Genomic DNA, 20283 nt, shown 5'->3' on the forward strand with positions numbered 1-20283 from the left:
TGCATCCCCAGGGTAAAACCAACTTCAGTGTGAATGATCTTCTCAATGTGTTGTAGATTTTTGTTTGCCAGGATTTTATTGAGGATTTTTGTATGTGCATTCATCAAAAAGATTGGTCTATGTTTTTATTTTGTTTTTGTTTGTGTTAAGATTTTACCTTGTTTTAATCTCAGGGTATAACTGGCTTCACTGGTTAAATTTAGAAATATTCGCTTTTTCCTCAGCTGCTGCCAAGGTGCTCTGTTCTTCGGAGGGAGCTAAGGCTGAATTGAGGTGAGGCTCTCACTTCACCCGGCAACTAGCACCGTGCCCGGCAGCCCGCACCATGGCCTCCGTCTCCGAGCTCTCCTGCACCTACTCTGCCCTTATCCTGCACGACGAGGTGACAGTCACGGGGGATAAGACCAATGCCCTCATTAAAGCGGCTGGTGTCAATGTCGAACCTTTTTGTCCTGGTTTATTTGCAAAGGCCCTGGCTAATGTCAACATTGGGAGCCTCATCTGCAATGTAGTGACTGGTGGCCCTGCTCCTGTAGCTGGTGCTGCACCTGCGGGAGGCCCTGCCTTCTCCACCGCTGCTGCCCCAGCTGAGGAGAAGAAGGTAGAAGCAAAGAAAGAAGAATCTGAGGAGTCTGATGACGACATGGGCTTTGGTCTTTTTGACTAAACCTCATTTTGTAACATGTTCAATTAAAAACTGAACAGTTTAAAAGAAAAAAAATATTCTTGCCTTTCTACTTCAGGGGAAAGATGGAGGAGCACAATTATGAGTTCTTCTCTAAAGGTCTAGTAATATTCATCAGTAACTCCATTGGGTCCTGTCCTTCTATATTATTGGTGGGAGTGTAAATTAGTACAGCCACTATGGAAATCCATATGGAGATTCCTCAAAAAACTAAAACTAGAATGCTCACTTCAGTAGCACATATACTAAAACTAAAACTAGAGATTCCATTCAATCCAGCTCTTCTTCTATATATCTTCCTAAAAGAGCTAAAAGCATCATACTACAGTAATACATGTATACTCATATTTATAGCAGCACAATTTAAAATAGCTAAATCTTGTAAGCAGTCCATGTGCCCATCAACAGATAAATGGATAAAGAAAATGTGATATTTATACACAATGGAGTACCACTCTGCTAAGAAGAAGGATAAGTTTGAGACATTTTTAGGTAAATGGATGCATATTGAGACCATAATCTTAAGTGAAAAAAATCAGACACACGAGTTTATATATCACACTGTTTCTCTTGTGTGAGAAACCCAAAGTGTAAATAAGGAGCAAAATGGAGGATAGATATGAGGAAGTAGGAAAAGCTTGTTCAAATGGGAAGGGGAACAAGGAAGAGGGAGGAGTGGGAAGAAAAAAGGGATTTAAAAAAAGAGAATGGATAGGAAAAAGGGAAATGGGGAAAAAGAATTAAGATACATTATGTATGGGTCAAAATTCCTCATGATCATTTTGAATGTGATCATTATGCAGGGTAATCATACACTAATAAAAAATAAAGATAAAAATATCCATTGGGCTCTGTGCTGTGGTTGACAAGAGTTCTTATTATTGCATCAATTTCATTTCTTGTTATTAGTCTATTTAAGTATTTTAATATCTTCTTGGTTTAATCTTGGTAGGTAATGTGTGTTAAGAATTTATTTCTTTTAGATTCACCAAATTATTAGTGTATAACGTCAAAATTTCTAAAAGTTTTGATTTCTAAAAATGCTATGGATTTCAGTGGTGTTTCATTTAATTTCAATTTTTTAGTTTGTAATTTTATTTTTATATTTTTGAAAATTGGTTTTATTGGTACATTTTGAGTATATAATATAACGACATTCATCATTGGAAATTTGTACCTTTACATAATATATCTTGGTTCTTATTTTTTCCCCATTTCCCTGCCCTACCTTCAACCCCTCCACCCCTCCCTATTTACATAGATTTTGTTTCCATTTTTAAATTTTGTCATGTTAATTCCAGTCCCTTCTTGCCTTTCCCTTACCCCTCCCACTCCCCATTCCCCTTTGCACTTTTTCTTCCTATTTCACCTTAGCTATTATACCTTTTGATCCTTATTTACACTTTCAGTTTCTCACACCAGAAAAACTATTCGGTATTTGCGCATACATGTCCTATTTATTTCGATTAAGAATATTACCTCAATGTGCATTCATTTGGCTATAAAAGTCTCTAATTTCTCATTCTTCAAGGCTGAGTAGAACTCCATTTTATAAAAAAAACACATTTTCTTTATCCAGTCTCCAGTTGATGAGCATTTGGGCTGTTTCCAAATTTCAGCTCTTACAAACTGTGCTGCTATGAACATGGGTGTCCACATATTGCTGTGGTATGATTCTTTTAATTCTTTTGGGAAGATAACCAGCAGGGGAATAGCTGGGTCAAATGGGAACTCTAATCCTAGTTCTTTGAAGTATCTCCATAATGATTGCTATGGTGGTTGCATGAGTCTACACTCCCACTAACAGTGAAGAAGTGTTCCTTTTTCCCCACAACACAACCAGCATCTGTTATTGGTTGATTTCATGATAGCAGCTATTCTTTCTGAGGTGAAGTGGAATCTCAGCATTGTTTTCATTTGCATCTCTTGAATGACCAGCTATGTAGAATATTTTTTCATGTTTAGTTGCTATGTCTACTTCTTTGTCTGAGAAATGTCTGGTTCATTTCAGATGCCCATTTTTGGATTAGTTCTTTAAATTTGAGAGGTCTGATTTTTATAAGTTCTTTATAGATTCTAGATAGTAGATATTTGTCTGAGGAACAGATGGTAAAAGTTTTTTCCAAAATTGTGGGTTGTCTCTTCATGCTGTTGGTGGTTTCTCTTGCTGTGCAGAAGGTTTTTAATAAGGAGAGATCCCACTTGTTGACTCTTTGTGCTAGTTCACATGCAACCTAGGTTTTGTTCATGAAATCTTTTCCTATGCCAATGTCTTTCAAGAGTTCGACCTAACCACTTTTCCAGCTGGTTTAGTGTTTCAGTTTTAATATATAAATCTTTAATCCATTTCAATTTTAATTTAGTACATGCTGAGAAATATAGGTCTGGTTTTAACCTTTGGGAAGTTGAAAGGCAATTTTCCAGCACCATTTATTAAAGAGGCTATCTTTCCTCCAGTGAGGGTGTTTGGCTTCTTTGTTGAAGATAAGATGGCTGAATGTGTCTGGAGTTGTTTCTGCATCTTCTAATCTGTTCCACTGATCCTCAGGTCTGTTTCTTTGCCAGTGCCATGCTATTTTTAACAAAGTAGCTTTGTAGTACAGTTTCAAGTTGGGGATTGTAATAACCCCTACCTTGTTGCCTAGAATTGCTTTTGATATTCTAGGTCTCTTCTGGTTCCAAATAAATTTTTGGATTGTTTTCTCAAGGTCTGCAAAGTATTCTGTTGGAATTTCAATTGATATTACATTGAATCTATATAGCAGTTTTGGAAGTAATGCCATTTTCACTGTATTGGTTCTTCCTACCCAGGAGTAAGTAATGTCTTTCCATTTTCTGCTATCCTCTTCAATCTCTTTTTTCAGAATGATAATTTTCAGAGTAGAGGTCTTTGATCTCTTTCATTTGATTGATTCCTAGGTATTCATTTTTTGGATGCTATTGTGAAGGAAGTTGTTTCTCCAGTTCCTCTCTCAGTGAGTCTATTATTAATGTACAAGAAAGCCATTGAGTTTTGTGTGTTGACCTTGTGTCTGGCTACTCTACTGAATTTGGTTATTAAGCCTAGAAGACTTTTGGTGGAGTTCTTGGAGTAGTCTATATAGAGTATCACATCATCTGCAAATAATGACAATTTAACTTCTTTGCTTCCTATCTTTATTCCTTTCATTTTTTCTCTTGTCTAATTATGGTGGCTAATGTTTCCAAAACTATATTAAACAGGAGTGGAGATACTGGGCATCCTTGTCTTGTTCCTGATTTTAGTGATACTGGCTGTTGGTTTTTCATAGATGGCTTTTATCTGGTTAAAGTAGAGACCATCTAATCCAATTTTTTGTAGGCTTTTTATCATGAATGCATGTTGGATTTTGTCAAATGCTTTTTCTGCATCTATTGAGATGATCATATGGTTTTTGTTTTTGGCTCTATTAATATAGTATAGTACATTTATTGATTTGCATATATTGAACAATCCCTCCATCCCTGAGATGAATTCCACTTGGTCAGGGTGTATGATCTTCTTGATGATCTTCTGCATTCTATTTGCCAGTATCTTATTAAGGATTTTTGCATGTATGTTCATTAGTGAGATTGCCCTATAGTTCTTTTTTCTTTGGATCTTTCTTTGGTTTGGGGATCAAAGTGATGCTTGCTTCCAGGAATGAATTTGGGAGTATTGCTTCCCTTTCCATTTCATTGAAGAGTTTAAAGAGTAGTGGCAAATAGTTCTTCACTAAATGTCTTGTGGAATTCAGCAGTGAAGCCATTAGAACTCAGGTTTTTCATAATTGGTAAGTTTTAATTACATTTTCATTTTGTTGATTGATATTGAGTTGTTTAGAATTTTTTAGGTCTTCTTCATTCAACATTGGGAATTCATATGTATCTAGGAATGTGTCCATTTCTACTTTGTTTTCCATCTTATTAATGTATAGGTTCTCAATGTAGGTATTGATGATCCTTTGGATTTCTACTGGGTCCATTGTAACTTCACCCTTTTCATTCTTAATTGCATAGATTTGTGCCTTTTCTTTCCTTTTTCTGATAAGGTTGGCTAAGGGTTTGTCAATTTTGTGGATTCTTTTGAAGAACCAACTCTTTGCTTCATTGATTTTTTTGTATCATTCTCTTAGTTTCCATTGCATTGATTTCTCCTCAGATCTTTATAATTGCCTCCCTCATATGAACTTTGGGTTTGTCTTGCTCTTCTTTATGTAGAAGCTTGAGGTTCATCATTAGGTTGTTTATTTGATCTCACTTTGTTTTCCTAATATGAGTATTCACTGCTATGAATTTCCCTAATGAGACTGCTTTCATTGTGTCTCATAGATTCTGATATGTTGTATTGCCATTTTCATTTCATTGCAGAAACTATCTGCTTTCTTCTTTAATTTCCTCTGTGACCCATTGGTTATTCAGAAGTGTGTTGCTCAATTTCCATGTGTTTATGGAATTCTTGCATTCTCTTTTGATATTGATCTCCAATTTCATCGCACTATGATCTGATAATATACTGGGAATAACTTCAATTCCTTTGCATTTACTTAAACATGTTCTATGAGCAAGTACGTGGTCTATTTTGGAGAGTGACCCATGTGCAGCTGAAAGTAATGTGTATTCTGATTTTGTAGATTGGAACACTCTGTAAACATCTGTTAAGTTCAATTTTTCAGGAGTTTGATTGAGTTCTAGTATTTCATTGTTTATTTTCTGTCTTGTTGATCTATCTGTGACAGTGGGGTATTGAGATCCCCCACTACTACTGTATTAGTGCTTGTTTGATTTTTCACATCCCTTAGTATTTGGTGCATATATATTTATGATTGTCATCTCTTCCTCTTGCAATTTTCCCTTTATAAGGGTGTAGTACCCTTCTTTGTCTCTCTTAATCAGTGTTCAACTGAAATCCATTTGATCTGCAAAGAGGGTAGCTACTCTGGCTGTTTTTGGGGTTCCTGTCATGTGGAGCATTGTTTTCCACCCTTGAACTTTCAGTCTATGAGTTTCTTTTTGAAGTAAGTGTGTTTCCTGTATGCAGCACATTGTTGTGTCTTGGTTCTTGACCCATTCTGCCAGTCTATTTCTTTTGATTGGTGAACTGAGACCATTAACATTGACGGTTATAACTAATATGTATTGATTTAACCTTGTCATGTGCTTTTCCTCTTGTTGGATCCTCCCCATTTGCATTTAATTTCTTGTGGTGCCTGATGGATTCATTCTTCTGGGAATCCTGGGGTTGTGGTCCTCATTGTCTTTTTCTAGCATATTGTTTAAAATTTTTGGAGTGCTGGTTTGGTATTCATGAAGTTCCTAAGGTACTCTTTGTCATGAAAGTATCTTATTTCTCCATCAATTTTGAAAGATAGTTTTGCAGGGTACATCAGTCTGGGTTGGAGGCTATTTTCCCTTAGGGCTTGAAATATGACACTCCAAGCTTTTCTTGCCTTGTGGGTTTGCATTGAGAAGTGTGCTGTGATTCTGATGGGCTTTCCTTTTATGTGATTTTTTTCTTTTCTCTGACTGCTTGTAGAATTTTGTTCTCCTGTTGGATTTCTGGAACCTTAACTATTATATGCCTATTTGTACATTTTTTAAAAAATCAAGGCTAGCTGGAGTCCTATGTGCCTCACTTATCTGTATGTCAAGTTCTTTTCCCCTGCTTGGGAAGTTTTCTGCCGTCACTTCTGTGAACAGGTTTTTTTATGTCATCTGCACTCTCCTGTTTCTTCATTGACTCCGAGATCATTCTTATGTTATCCTTCTTTGCATCATCTAGCAGCTGCTGGATTGATTTCTTGTGGTTCCTTATTATTTTAAAGAAATTTTTCTTTTCCTGGTCACTAATGGCAATCTTGTCTTCTATATCTGAAATTCTGTCCTCACATTGGCTCATTCTGCTGTAAGCCTTCAATGGAGTTTTTTTATCTTCTGGAAATCTGTTTGCATATGTTTTATGGATTCCATTTGTTTCCTATGTTGGGATTCCATCATTTTCCTCAGCTCCTGTATTTTTTTTATCTGTGTCCTTTCTAGATTTATTAATCATGTCTTGGACTATGGACACAATCTCTGCTGTTACCTGAGAAATTATTTCTGATTTCATTTTTTCCAGATCCTCTTTGGTTGCCAGTCTAGGGAGTCCAGGTGATTGAATATCAGATTGTTCCATCTTGTTTCCCTTTGGGGTTGCTTTAGGTGATTTGAAAGTCTGGTTTTGAAACTTGTTTATGTGTCTTCTCATTTGTATGGGCAGGGGTTGGGGAGGATGTGTGCTGCTGGTGCCCATGTGCCTCACCTCCTAGGTGCTGAGGATTGCTGTGCTCCTTGATGCTGGGGCTGGTAATATAGCATCCTGGAAGGTTCCTCCTGAGTCCTGGGTATGATTGAACAGCATCCCAGAATGCTCCCCTCCTCAGCACGGGGGGCTGCTGTGCTCCTCAACACTGGGGGTGGTGGTCTTCTTCTATTACTTCTGTGAACAGTTTTTTTAATGTCATTTGAACTCTCTCCTGTTTCTTCATTGACTCTGATCAGTCTTATGTTATCTTTCTTTGCATCATCAGGCAGCTGCTGGACTGATTTCTCTTTGTCCCTTACTATTTTTAAGAATTTTTTCTTTTCCTGGTCACTAATTGCAATCCTGTCTCTTATACATGAAATTCTGTCTTCACATTGGATCCTTCTGCTCCATAAACTTTCAATGGAGTTTTTAATCTTATAGAAATCTGCATCTGTTTTATGGATTCTACTTGTTTCCTATATTGGGTTTCTATCATCTTCCTTAGGTCCTCTATTTTTTTTATCTGTGTCTGCTCTAGATTTATTAATCATGTCTTGCACTATGGACACAATCTCTGTTGTTATCTGAGAAATTATTTCTGATTTCATTTTTTCCAGATCCTCTTTTGTTGCCAGTTCAGGGAGTCCAGGTGGTTGAGTATCAGATTCTTTCATCTCGTTGCCCTTTGGGTTTGCCTTTGGTGATATGGAAGTCTGGTTTTGAGACTTATTTATGTGTCTTCTCATTTCAGCAGATGCAGCCTGCTCTGCCTTTGTTGAGATGACTTTTTACTCCCCCAGTGTTCTTCAATTCTCAGCAAGCCACCAAGTGGCCTTTTCTCTGCTGCTCATTACTGCACCAATTCCTAGTTCAAAATGGTTTCCTTCTGGATTCCTGTGCTGTCCTCATGTCTCTGAGTGGTTCTGGCAGGAGCCTGTGCACACTTCGGATGGTGTCTGGGCATGCCTCTGGCTGGGGCTGGCCCTCATGCATAGCTGTTTTCTGGGAGGGCCTTTGGCTGTGGGCTCTGCACCCCAGTTGCTGGTGTCTGAGCAGGGTTCTCACTAGGGTTTGGATGCACCTACCAATGGTATTGGGGCAGGCCTCTGGCTGTTTCTTGTGTGCCTGTGCAGCTTTTTACCAGGCAAGCCTTTGCCTGGTCTGTGGGCCCCAGCTGCTGGGGTCAGGGTCTAATTTATACTTTTATTAATGTGTGTTTTCTTTTCTTTGGTAAGTTTGGCAAAGTGTTTAACAATTTTATTTATTTTTTCAATGAATCAACTCTGATTCATTCATCCTTTTATATATTTTTAGTCTTAATTTTATTAATTCTCACTCTGATGTTTATTATTTCTTTTCTTCTACTGGCTTTGGGCGTGTTTTATTTTTTTTTTTTTCTAGGACCTTGAGATACATTATTATGTTGCTTATTTGGGATTACATTGTTTTTCCATTATAGTCACTCATTACTATAAACTTCCCTCTTAGAACTGTGTTCATTGTGTCCTGTAAATTCTAATATATTGTGTTTCCATTATCATTTAATTTGGGGAATTTTTTAATTTTCTCCTGAATTCTCCTGGGACCAACTGATTGTTGAACAGTCTATTATTCAGTCTCTTCATATTTTTTTAGTTTCTTTTACTGTTGATTTCTACTTTCATTTCACTCATTTTGATCTGATAGGATGTATGAGATTTTTCTTTTTTTATTTATTGAGTTTTGCTTTATTGCTTAAAATGTGGTCTACTTTGGAGAAAGGTTCATGGCCTGTTAAAAAAGAATTTGCATGTTACTATTGCTGTGTGAAACAGTCTATGCATATCTGTTAATTCCATTGGATTTATAGTATAGTTTAACTCTGATATTTCTTTGTTGAACTTTTCCCTGGTTTACCTGTTTGTGAGAGTGGGATAGTATATTCCCCAAGTGTTATTGGATTTGGGTCCCTCTCCATGTATGTCAAGTATTGTTTGTTTTATGCAAATATACATGCATCAAATGCCAACATTTTGTGTATAGATATTTGCATTTGTTATCTGTTCTTGGTGAATTTATCTTTTTAACAATATGTAGTGAGCTTCTTTGTCTCTTCTGACTATTTTTAGTTTGAAGTAACATTTGTCAGGTATAAGTACAGCTACACTTGCTTGCTTTTAGGTTCCTGATTTTTAGATTATCACTTTCCATCCTTCCACTTTCAGTGTATGTATGTCTTTGTAGATAAAGTGTCTATTAAAGGCAACATATAGAGGGTTGCTGGTTTTGAAGCAAAGTGCCAGCCAGTGTCTTTTAATTTAGGAATTAAGACTATATACATAGTGTTATTATTGAAATGTTAGTATTAATACCTGATGTTTTGTGGAATTTCCGATGTTTGATTCATTTGTATGTCTCATTTGTGTAACTACTCTCCCACTGAGATTTCTTCTGTCCTTTAGTCTTATTATTGTTATCAATATTATCTGTGGTTAGGGTTCTTTAAGTATTTTCTGCAATGGATTTCTTGATCTTTATTGTGGAAGGTCTTTATTTCTTTTTCAACTTTTAAGGGCAACCATGAAGGATATAGCAGTCTGGGTTGGTAAATATTTCCTTTTCAGGCTCAAAAGACTTTATCCCAAACTCTCGTGGCCTTCAATTTTCCTGAGAAGTGCGCTGTTATTTTCATGGTTTTGCTGTTGATTGGACACCTTTCTTATCTCATTTAATATCCTTTGTTTTGAGTCTTTTGCATTTTGACTATGATATGTCTTGGAATTTTCTCGCTGTGTTTATTTGGGGTTCTAAATGTCTATTTGGAATTCTAAATACTTAATTTACCTGAGTATCTATCTCACTTGCCAGATTTAGAAATTTTTTTGCCAATAATTTCAATGAACAGATTGTTTTTTAATGCCATTAGCCTGTATTCTCACACCTTCCTCAAGGCTAATAAATCTTATTTGCTCTTTTCCAGTGTCTAAGAGATCATGATTAAACTTTTCAATGCTTACTTTCCTTTTTCTACTATTGACTCAAAGTTCTAGTACAACTACTTTGTCTTAAAGTCCTGATATACTGTCTTCTAATTCATCTTGCTTACCACCTGGACATTCAATTGAGATTTTTATTGGACTTATTGATGTTTTCATTTTAGAATTTGTGGTTGATTCTTTGTCATAACCTCAATCTTTTTATTAACAAGGTCTTTTATACCCTATATTTTCTTCCTTAATTCATTCAGCTCCTTATTTGTGTCATCTTTAAACTTATTATTTTAATAATTGACATATTCAGCTGCTTATTTCACTTCTTTCACATAAATCATATTTTGAATAAGTCAAATATAGCTCATTTTTATTTTTAATTTTTAATTTATTTTCTATATATAATTATCTTTCCTCATTCCCTCTACTGTTTCTCCTTTCTCCATATTCCATTCCCAATCTAAAGAAAGTCTACCTCTCTGTTTTCTACAATCTGTCTTTTATTTTCACTTTAAATTTTTATATTTTGAATTATGTCATCTTTTATGTCTGATTTATGTCACCTAATTTTTGTTCACAAGATCCATCCATTTCTATAAAACTCAAATTATTTTTCTTTATGACAGAGTAAAACTTTACTCTGTATTTATGCCACATTTTTTGTCTATTCATCTATTAATAGGCATCAAAGCTGTTTTCATAATTTAACTATTGTGAATTTTCATAATTTAACTATACATATGGGTATCCATGTTTCTCTATAATATGATGACTTTTAATCTTTCCAGAAGACACTCAGGAGAAGTATGCCTGGGCCAAATGTAATTTCTATTTTTTAGTTTTTTGAGGAATCTTTGTCATTTCCATAATGGTTGTGCTAGTTTACATTTCCACCAACAATGTAGAATTCCTTTTCCTCCACATATTTTCTAGCATTTGTTATTTCTACTGGGGTCTTCTTACTGGAGTAAGATAGAATCTCAGTACTGTTTTGAGGGTACTAACCCTATAGGAAAAATGATGAAGCTTTTTCCATATACTTAGTGATCTTCTGTACTACTTTTATTGAGAAGTATTTATCTGCTTCAGTTGTCCATTTTTCAATTGATTCTTTGGTATTTTGGTATTTTGGTATTCTGAGGTCTAACTTTTTTGAGTTCCTTGTATTTTCTAGATATTAGACTTCTATCAGAGAAGTACCTGGCATTTTTTCCCCTCAACAATAGGCTATTTATTCACTATGTTGATTTATTTTTTTGCTGTGCAAAAGTTTTAAAATTGGATATAATCCCCTTTGTTGATTCTTGGCATTATTAATTGTACAACTGGGGTTCTGTTCAGGAAGTCTGTAGCCAACTCACCCATCACCCAGCCAGCCTTGTTCTGGGACCTAGACCTACTACTTTGTTCTCCTTGACCCAAAGTGAATGAGGATGAATGTAAGAGAAACATGGAGTCAAATTAATGTGTCAGCATCCAGGGGTCTTTCATCTCTAGTAGGCAGAGAAGCCTGAGCCTTTGGCTCACCTTGCTTTCATTCACCCAAATATGGATACAGCAATCAAAGTAACACAAGATTCCTCTGGTTTCTAGTACCCATTAGTACATTCTCTGGTAAACAACTTAATATCAGCTGTCTTAACTATTCCTTAATATGCAATCACCTATGAGTGCAGCCTTTTTTCCTTTGTGCTCACAGAGGAGGTCAGTTAGACCTTAATTCTCCTCTGGTCTCTTGCAGAAGTCCTTGCATATGCCTCTGCCTTCTAGTAATTTACCTACTTTATTTTCCAACAAATTCAATGTTTTTGATTTTATATCAAGATCTTTATTCCATTTTAATTGATTTTAGTATGAAGTGAGATATATATGTCTAGATTCATTTTTTTCTGTATGTGTATAACCAATTTACCCAGCACCATTTGTAAAAATGGCTATGTTTTCTCCAGTATTTACTTTCAGTCCTTCGTCAAAGGTCAAATAGATCATTCTGCAACCCACTGATTATTCAAAAATGTAATGTTTAATTACCATGTTTGTGTACTTTCTGTGGTTTCTTTTCCTGCTGATTTCTAGTTTAATGTAATAGAATTAAAGAGACTATTTAATTTTTTGTATTTATTTATGCATGTTTTATGGCAGATATAGTCTATTTTGGTGATAGTTTTGTGATCCTCTTGGAAGACTGTGTTTTCTGATATTTTTGGGTGCAAAACTGTTAAGTATGTGTGTTAGATCCATTTGTTCAATGGTATGGTTCAAGTATTAAAATCTCCTTCTATGATTTATTGGTGTTTACTTTTCCTTTTATGTCCAGAATGTTGTGTTTTATGAAATTTGGTGTGCCCAAATTTGGTCCACATATATTTACAATTGTTCTCTTCTTGTTGAGTTGTTCTCTTTACTAATACCTAATGACTTTTTGGCTCTTATCATCAATTTTGACTTGAAGTCCACTTTGTCTGAAATTGGAATAGCTATTCCTGTTTGCCTTCAGGCTCTTGTTGCATAGAGTATAGTTTCCTATACTCTATACTTTTACTTTCAATCTACATTCGAATTTTTGGAGACATCTCGCTGGTTTGTTCCCTCATTTCTCTTCTGTTTCTGTGTTGAGTTTTGCAGATCTGATGGGAAGGCTGTCTCTGTTCTGTGGCAGGCAGGGTCTATTTGAGGAGTAGCTGTCTCTTTATCATGCATCTGGGGTTCTGGGTACGTCATTGTGTGAGAGCTCCCCCCTAGTTTTGAGTGTTAGATTTAGCCCCTACCACTGTATTGAGAGGAGAGAGTAACTACTAGTAACATTAATGATTGAGAAACTAATCATGCATAATACCATGTCATTAAGGACCTGTTTCAGGAGATTTTTACTATTTTGCTATCCCAGGAAAAAACAGGGAGAACATTGAAATATAATAAGCTAAAAAAATAAATTATGCCTTTTATTGTATAATAAGAGGATGTTTTTTATTCAAAAAAGCAGAAGACCAAGCATGAGAAAAATATAATGCTTACTGATCAGTTTTAAGAATAAAAGAAAAATCTAACTAAATAGTATTGGTACTAATAAAATTTTTTTTAAATTACAGGCATTAACTAATGCTTGAATCAAAATAACAGAAAGTTCCACAGAATAATGCGTATAAATTTTTCAGCTTCATTTTTCATAGAGGAATCAAAGCATTCTTATTTATTCTTAAATAGTAAAATATGATTAGTTTTGAAATATGAACATTTAAATGTTTTTTTCTGACAGATCCACTTTTGGCAGGCTAACCTGCATAATAAATTTTCCCACCAGCAGTCATGGAACTGCTCTGAGCAACTCAAATAACTATCCAACAAGGACAAGCTTTACAGTGGATTTTCAAAGGGAAAAATGAACACATCAGTTCTACCCAATGGAAACCAAATATAAAAACTAGAATTAAGGTATATTAGAAAATAAACTTAAATAAGGATGTTTCTAAATGTGCAAGTCAAAATTAAGATTTCTTCATAAATAGAAGGAAAAAAGGCAAACACAGATGGATAAAAGCTAGAGGAGTGTCCCCACTGCATCCATTGAGGGTCCACGGGCATTCCAGGAAGTTTGGGTTGAAGCAAGTGATCCTTTCTATCTTTCTCTCAAACAGGAAGAGGTTCTATATTCCATAACTAATGAATATAAGTATGTTTCTAAGCTCCTCCCTATTTTCTTAATTGAAGTTCACCTAGTATAAAAAATTAACAACTTTGAAGTGCACAATTCAGCATTATTTAATATGTTGACAATGTTCCATAAACCATGTCTAGTTTCAAAACCTTTTTATCACTACAAAATAAAACTCTCTCTATATTAGGTAGTTTCACCATTTCTCCCTTTCTCCAGTACCTGGAAATCACTACTTACATTTTCTCCCTATGAATTTAACTACTATTGCTATTTCCTATAAGTGAGATCATACACTATATCACCCTTTGTGTCTGGTATCTTCCCTTTAGTTTTATCCATGTTGTAGCTTGTATTAGTCCTTCATTCCTTTTAATAACAGAATACTATACTCTCATATGTACATACCACAATTTGTTTACTCGTTTATCTCTGTCTAACTGAACAGTAGGGCTACTGTATACCATGGTGCTATGAACATGTATGCATATGTGCTTCTTAGGTATTTAATTGGCATTTCTTATTCATTCACTCACACAACACTCACTGGACTCTATAAGTTGAAGTCTGTATCAGACACCAGGAACAAAATGATGAATAAGACAAGGTTCTGTCACTTATGAGGAATTCACTGTCTTGTGGTGGATTTGGCCATAGAAACCAACAAATTTCAATATAATTCTTCACCTTTATAATAGGAAAATAAATGATGTCCTTCAGAGAGCAATAGGCTACAGAAAGATTTTTTTGTTTACTTTCTTCATACCACTCTGTTATTGACTGCCTGTTTTCATAGCAATTTTCATGTATATTTTACTAGAGTTTCCTCTGTAAAATATAGTTGATTTTCTCATTTTTCAAGAGTATGTTGTATTAGTACATTAGCATTTGATCTCTGTACTAAGTACTAGAAACTAAGGTATCGCTTTTGTCAGAATAACCAAAGGGATTGTGGCAATAGGTTCTCTGTACAGTAATTTCAGTCAACATACTCATGGAAAACAGCAGGTACACTAGGAGATAATTTAATGAAAAGACTGCTTACAAAGTGTGAGCAGGGTTAAGGAAATTACACAACAGTTGTGGAGTACCTAGGAAGTAACAAAACAAAGAGAACCTATTAACGCTAGAATGAAAAAGAGGAACATAAGTTATGATGAACTATTGAGAGTCATTAATCATGGGATAACAGTGTCCTAAGAGGAGCTGTAATGTGAAATGTTTGTACACTCAGTCATGACTACAGAACTGAGGCAGGGGAATCAAGGGACATTGCTTATGCTCTCACTTTCTGAACTTCTGAAAAAAATTATTAAATGATTACTAGTGCTTCCTATCAACAGGAATCTAGAAGTACAATCAGAATCTAAAAGTACAGAGAACCTAGGTAATGCAAAGGGCAGCAGTATGGCAAAAACAGCTAAAAGTGGATGGGGAAAGGAGGTGGAAGAACAATCATCACAAAGAGATACTGGTCCGAATCAGTAGAAACCTGTCCTGTTACTACTGAAGGCCATCTTGGGAAGAGCTTGGTCCCCAAACAAAATTAAAAATACATCTTTAATCAAAGCAACTATCTAAATCATTTCCTCAAGGCAAGATCTGAGAGCAAAAGATGTCATAATCATATAAACAACAGCAAAGATGGTGGGAGAAAATTCAGGCAGTAATGAAGCAATATGGAGCAAATGATGGGAGGATCTAATAATTCAGGGCCTACTCAGAAATGGACCATGTATATCACAGCCTTTTGTATGCTCTGGAATATGAGAATATAGTAAATTCCAAAAAATATTGGATAGTAAGGAAAGGTAGATCTTTGGCAAGCAATTGTGGCATTAGCAGATGAGTTCCTCAACAAGCCAAGGGGAATTCTGTGTGAAATCTGATAGCCTTCACTTTGCAAATCAACTTAATGGGGAGGGTAACATAAAGCTCTCTATTTATGCTCTCCTAAAGGGTTGAAGTAGGGTAAACATTTTATAGGATGGGATAATCTATCAGATCTCCTGACATACCTGGTTTGCAGGGAGGTCTATGTGGGAATTAAGTGCACATAAGGGATATTTTAGTATTTCTAGGGTGTGTGTGTGTCGGGGGTCTGTACTCTTCTAGGAAAAAGAAAATTTAGTTACCTTAGTTTAAATTTGTATTTGTCAGATTTTTTTCAACCCAACTTTCTCTCTATTCTCTCATTATTTTCACAGACAAACAAAAATATAGAAGTTAAGGTAACAAAAGCCTTAAAGGAAAAGAAATATTTTCTTCCTTCTTTTTGGTAGTTCTTTGGAGATTGTTAGTTTGTTTTAAACCATCTCATCATTATAGAAAGCATCCTTTGCTTGGAAGTGGAATAGATGAGCCTGAAACACCTTGGAAAGGAGGTGAACTGTTCCCTTTCACTAGGCTCAATAGGTTGTGTCGCTTTCATCAATCAACTTGCCATTCCCAGGAACACTTGCTTCTATTTATATCCCCTCATTCATGCAGACCAGCAATGAATCCTTTGACCAAATCTATATTCTTCAAATATGAAGATTTTGAATCATTTAAGCAAAGACTGAAACATTACCAGATTAAAATACCAGATAAAGTTCACTATCCAAAAAGACTATTAAATCATGTTTATTGGTTTTATTTGACAAGAATATTTGCTAACAATAGTTTAATGTAATGCTGATGATGCATGTACAAATTGCAAGACAAAATGTTTTTTACGGTATTCGCATATTTGATCTCTCTCTGTCCTTTATTCCTCCCTAATTGAGCAAACTGATTCAAAGACACTTTTATTTAGGAGTTGTGCCACAAATTAATTTTAAATAAGAGCAATTGGGTACTTAGGACTTTTGATCAATATAAGTGGATTTTAATGTTTCCAAAATATGGAACATACAGAATCATACAATTTTCTTGATTCCTTTGTAATTCACATATTCAATATTGTTGCAGATATTTTGAGAAATAATTTTCTATATCATTTATTTGAATGATTGCATAGAATCCCTTCATACACAAATCTATATACATATTTAAATCTATGGCATTTTGTTATAAAAATCTGTAGAATCAGATTGCCATTATTTAGAATATTCTTTCCCCAGAACCACACTATAATTGTCAAACTTGTTTGATGATTAAAATAAAAATACCAACTGAAATTAAAAATAAAATCCTTGACTTCTCATTTTATTCTCTTTAGTCTAAGAAGTAAGATGAACAAAATTATAAAGTTTGACTAAGTGAAGTGTAAGATCTTTAGATTTAATTTTCTATGTTTTCTGTTTCATAGTACATAGCATAAGCCCTGTGTATTTTAAGTTCCTTCATCAAAGACTGCAACTTTCAAACAATATCGAAGCCAGAGTTTATTGTATTTTCCCTGCATATCAGTCACACAGTATTTAAACATTTTGTGACTAACTGATGTCTGCATATTTCACTGTTGTGTGACAATCTGAAGGGAAAAACGTATATGTCTGATTTATTATTTATCCATGTTACACAGAATCATACCTGGTATATATCAGGTACCCAAAAATATTTACATGATGCATGAATCAACAAATGAATGATTGACAGAACTCTCTCACCCTGTACAGAGAAATACCCTGAGACAAAAGAGGCAGCCTGAGTCCCAAATAACCCACTCTATTCCTGAGTACACATAGGCTTCAGGAGCTTTCAGTCATCTTGATCCAGATCTTTGTATGTCACTCCTGGTTTTTAGAATGATTCCCAGCGGATAGGCTGTCTGACCAGTGACTACTCATAGTTAGTCATGAATTGTGCAACTACTCGCAGAATAGATCCATGTATTCACAGTTGCCTCTCAATAACTGGTGCTCTATTGACCACAGTTTCAAATGACTCCTTCTAAATTTTTGAACAGTTTTTATAACATCTTTAGGTTTGTGATAGTTTTTCTCTGAGGTACTAGCCTGGCAGTCTGCTCTTTTGATCTGAATTTCCTGATTTATCTATTAGCCTCTGGGACAAAGTTTTTGTTATCCTAGCAATCTTCAGGAACAAATAATTCTAGCCTTAATGCCCTTAAAACAAAGTTTCTTTGTATCTATGGCTATAAGCTAAGATCATCTATAAAGCCTTTGCTGAAAATACCCCATCTGTGCATAAGTCTTGGACATTGACTCTGTGAATCCTGAACTCTCTGTGACCCTCTCAAGTAACTCCAGTAACAGTCTGTCTGTTACTGTAGACACCAGATGGGCAGGAAGAACACTTCCTCTATAAATGGATATTTAATAAATAGATGTATATTTTATGATGACTTTTATCTTTTATGCAAATATTCTTCATCACATGGAAAGAAATATTCTGTGCCACATACTAAATTAATCTCTACATAAAAATCACAGTTATCTTGAGTTAGATTCCCTGAATTAAAAGCAAGTGAAAAATGCAACATTTATAGAACATCTGTTCTGTGCCGGGCACCTTGCTAGGCATTTTATATACTTTGTGCAAGAAAATCCTGCTGTTTAGGTACTAACATTATATTGTCCCATGATATTTTTAGTCATATTAACTCAAATAGAACATTTTTTCTTGAATATTGCCCGTTAACTCTAAATATTAAAAATAATTGGTGACATTGTTGCTATTGATGGATTTCCCCACAAATATAACAATTAATGGTTTGCATATCTAAGACTATGAGACCTCTGTTCTACCCTCAGAGGGCTAATCCACTTGGGGGTTTCAGATTCACTTTCTTATTTCTTGTGATGCATTTCCAACATAAATATTATTATTGTTAAAGCAAAGTATTAGTACTTTGTGGGATTCAGTTTAATACTCTGACAAATGAAAGTATTATTAAAGCAGGAGATAGATAAATAGGAAGTATGGAGAAGTTCAAATAATTCCCTAAATTATCACTTCTGCTGTTTCAAAAGTATTTTAATATGTATGCTAATTCATTTTACTTATACTGCTAGTTTCTTAGTTCATTGAAAAGAAAGTTTTGCGCTATTATCAGTTTCTTTTTTATAAGAGAGAATCTTTTATGTCCCTGTCTTGTTCTCTGAGTAAGTACTTTCAAGGTAATGTTACACAGTGTATTATCTATTCTTATTCTGTTTTATTTTGCTATAAAATTTTATTTTATTTTCACATAAAATAAAAAAGAGAAGTATGAGCCCATCATTAAAAGATTTAAGGATTGACTAACAATTTCTGTCATTTGCATGAAAATAGAATTAGTGTTATGTATACTATGTAACTGCTATCCAGGTGAGACATAGTTGTGGAAAATCAATCGTTGTCTGTTTTAAAATTTATATTAATATTTACCTGGCACCCAATAAAGAAGGTACAGAATCTATTATTTTTTCTCTTCAATATCCTCAGGGAGGAAGATTTACTTTCTTACAATTAGTATGTAACATAAGTTTTGTTTTAGTGTACCATATGTGATTGAAGCTATCTTTTGTAGAGTAAAAACATCAATACCAATGCTAATAATGTTTCTATAGAGAAACATGCTCTTCAAACTACTGACTTGAAGATAACTACTAAGCACATTATCATATTGTTTACACTTCTTCCTGAAAATGTTAATTTGGGGCAAAAATGGCATTGAATTGTACTTATTTGATTCAAGAGAAATTCTGTTGCTATGTGAGGAGTATAGATACTAAAGTAGATGATATCAACATGGGCTTTACTGTTTACTAATGAAATCTTTCCTCTCTCTGAAAAAGATTAAAAGAGAGAGACAAAAGAAGGTAGACCAATGACTCTCTCTCATTTGAATCCTAAAACATCAATTCTCAAAATGTTTGGTTAAATTTGAGTCATAAACTTAGCCTATATTTTTAGTATCTAGAAATAATCTTTAGTTGTTATTTACCCCTTATACACTCGATGATTCAGGACCAAAATATGTGACTCAGAGAGGACTCACTGTGTCTAAAGTACTGGGAGTTTGAATTTTTTCTTTAAAGCAATCATACACATGGTTTATAGAACATAAAAGCCAAGAGAGTAGCATATAATAAGCTTTCTCTCAGTGCTCTTTGTAAATATCTAAGTCAGGTCAAACACTTAAGGTGTCCATTGCAGGTAATGAGAAAGGAACACAAAATAAAACTTGCTACCACTAAAGCTGTATGAATGTCTATAGCCTCACTAGGAAGTCAGTGTATCAAAAGAAGTAACTAACTCTCGATATCAGTGGCTATTTTTTCCACTGAAAACTATGTTAAGGTATACTTTTTAAAAAATAAGTTTATTGGTACATTTTATTTATACATAATGATCACATTCATCATAGGGAATTACATGTACATGGTATATCTTGATTTCTTATTTTCCCACCCCCTACCCTCCATTCAACTCTTTTTCCCTTTTTATTTACAAAAGCTTTGTTTCCATTTTTCCCTTATTTTCTCATTGTTTGTCACTTCCTTCCTTTCCCCCTCCCTAGTTCCCCTTCCCATTTGAACCTTTTTATCCTATTTCACAATATCTATTATACATTTTGGTTCTTATTTGTCTTTTCAGTTTCTCATACCAGAGAACCAATGCGACATTTACACATGTGTATCTGATTTATTTCACTGAAGAGTATGGTCTCAAGGTGCATTCATTTACCTAGAAATGACACAAGTTTTCTTTATGGATGAGTAGTACTCCATTGTATAAAAAACAAACCTGTATCTTCTTCATC

The 20283-nt window shown here is 34.7% G+C and overlaps 1 pseudogene; it reads left to right on the forward strand.

Annotated features, from left to right (window-relative positions):
- The first annotated feature begins 235 nt into the window (after window positions 1-235).
- On the forward strand, window positions 236-690 carry LOC101718592 (large ribosomal subunit protein P1 pseudogene; annotated as a pseudogene).
- The last annotated feature ends 19593 nt before the right edge of the window (window positions 691-20283 follow it).

The sequence above is a fragment of the Heterocephalus glaber genome, unplaced genomic scaffold (assembly GCF_053883595.1).
Source record: "Heterocephalus glaber isolate CG9 unplaced genomic scaffold, H.glaber_assembly_v1.0 deba00000122, whole genome shotgun sequence".
Taxonomy (NCBI): Eukaryota; Metazoa; Chordata; class Mammalia; order Rodentia; family Bathyergidae; genus Heterocephalus; species Heterocephalus glaber.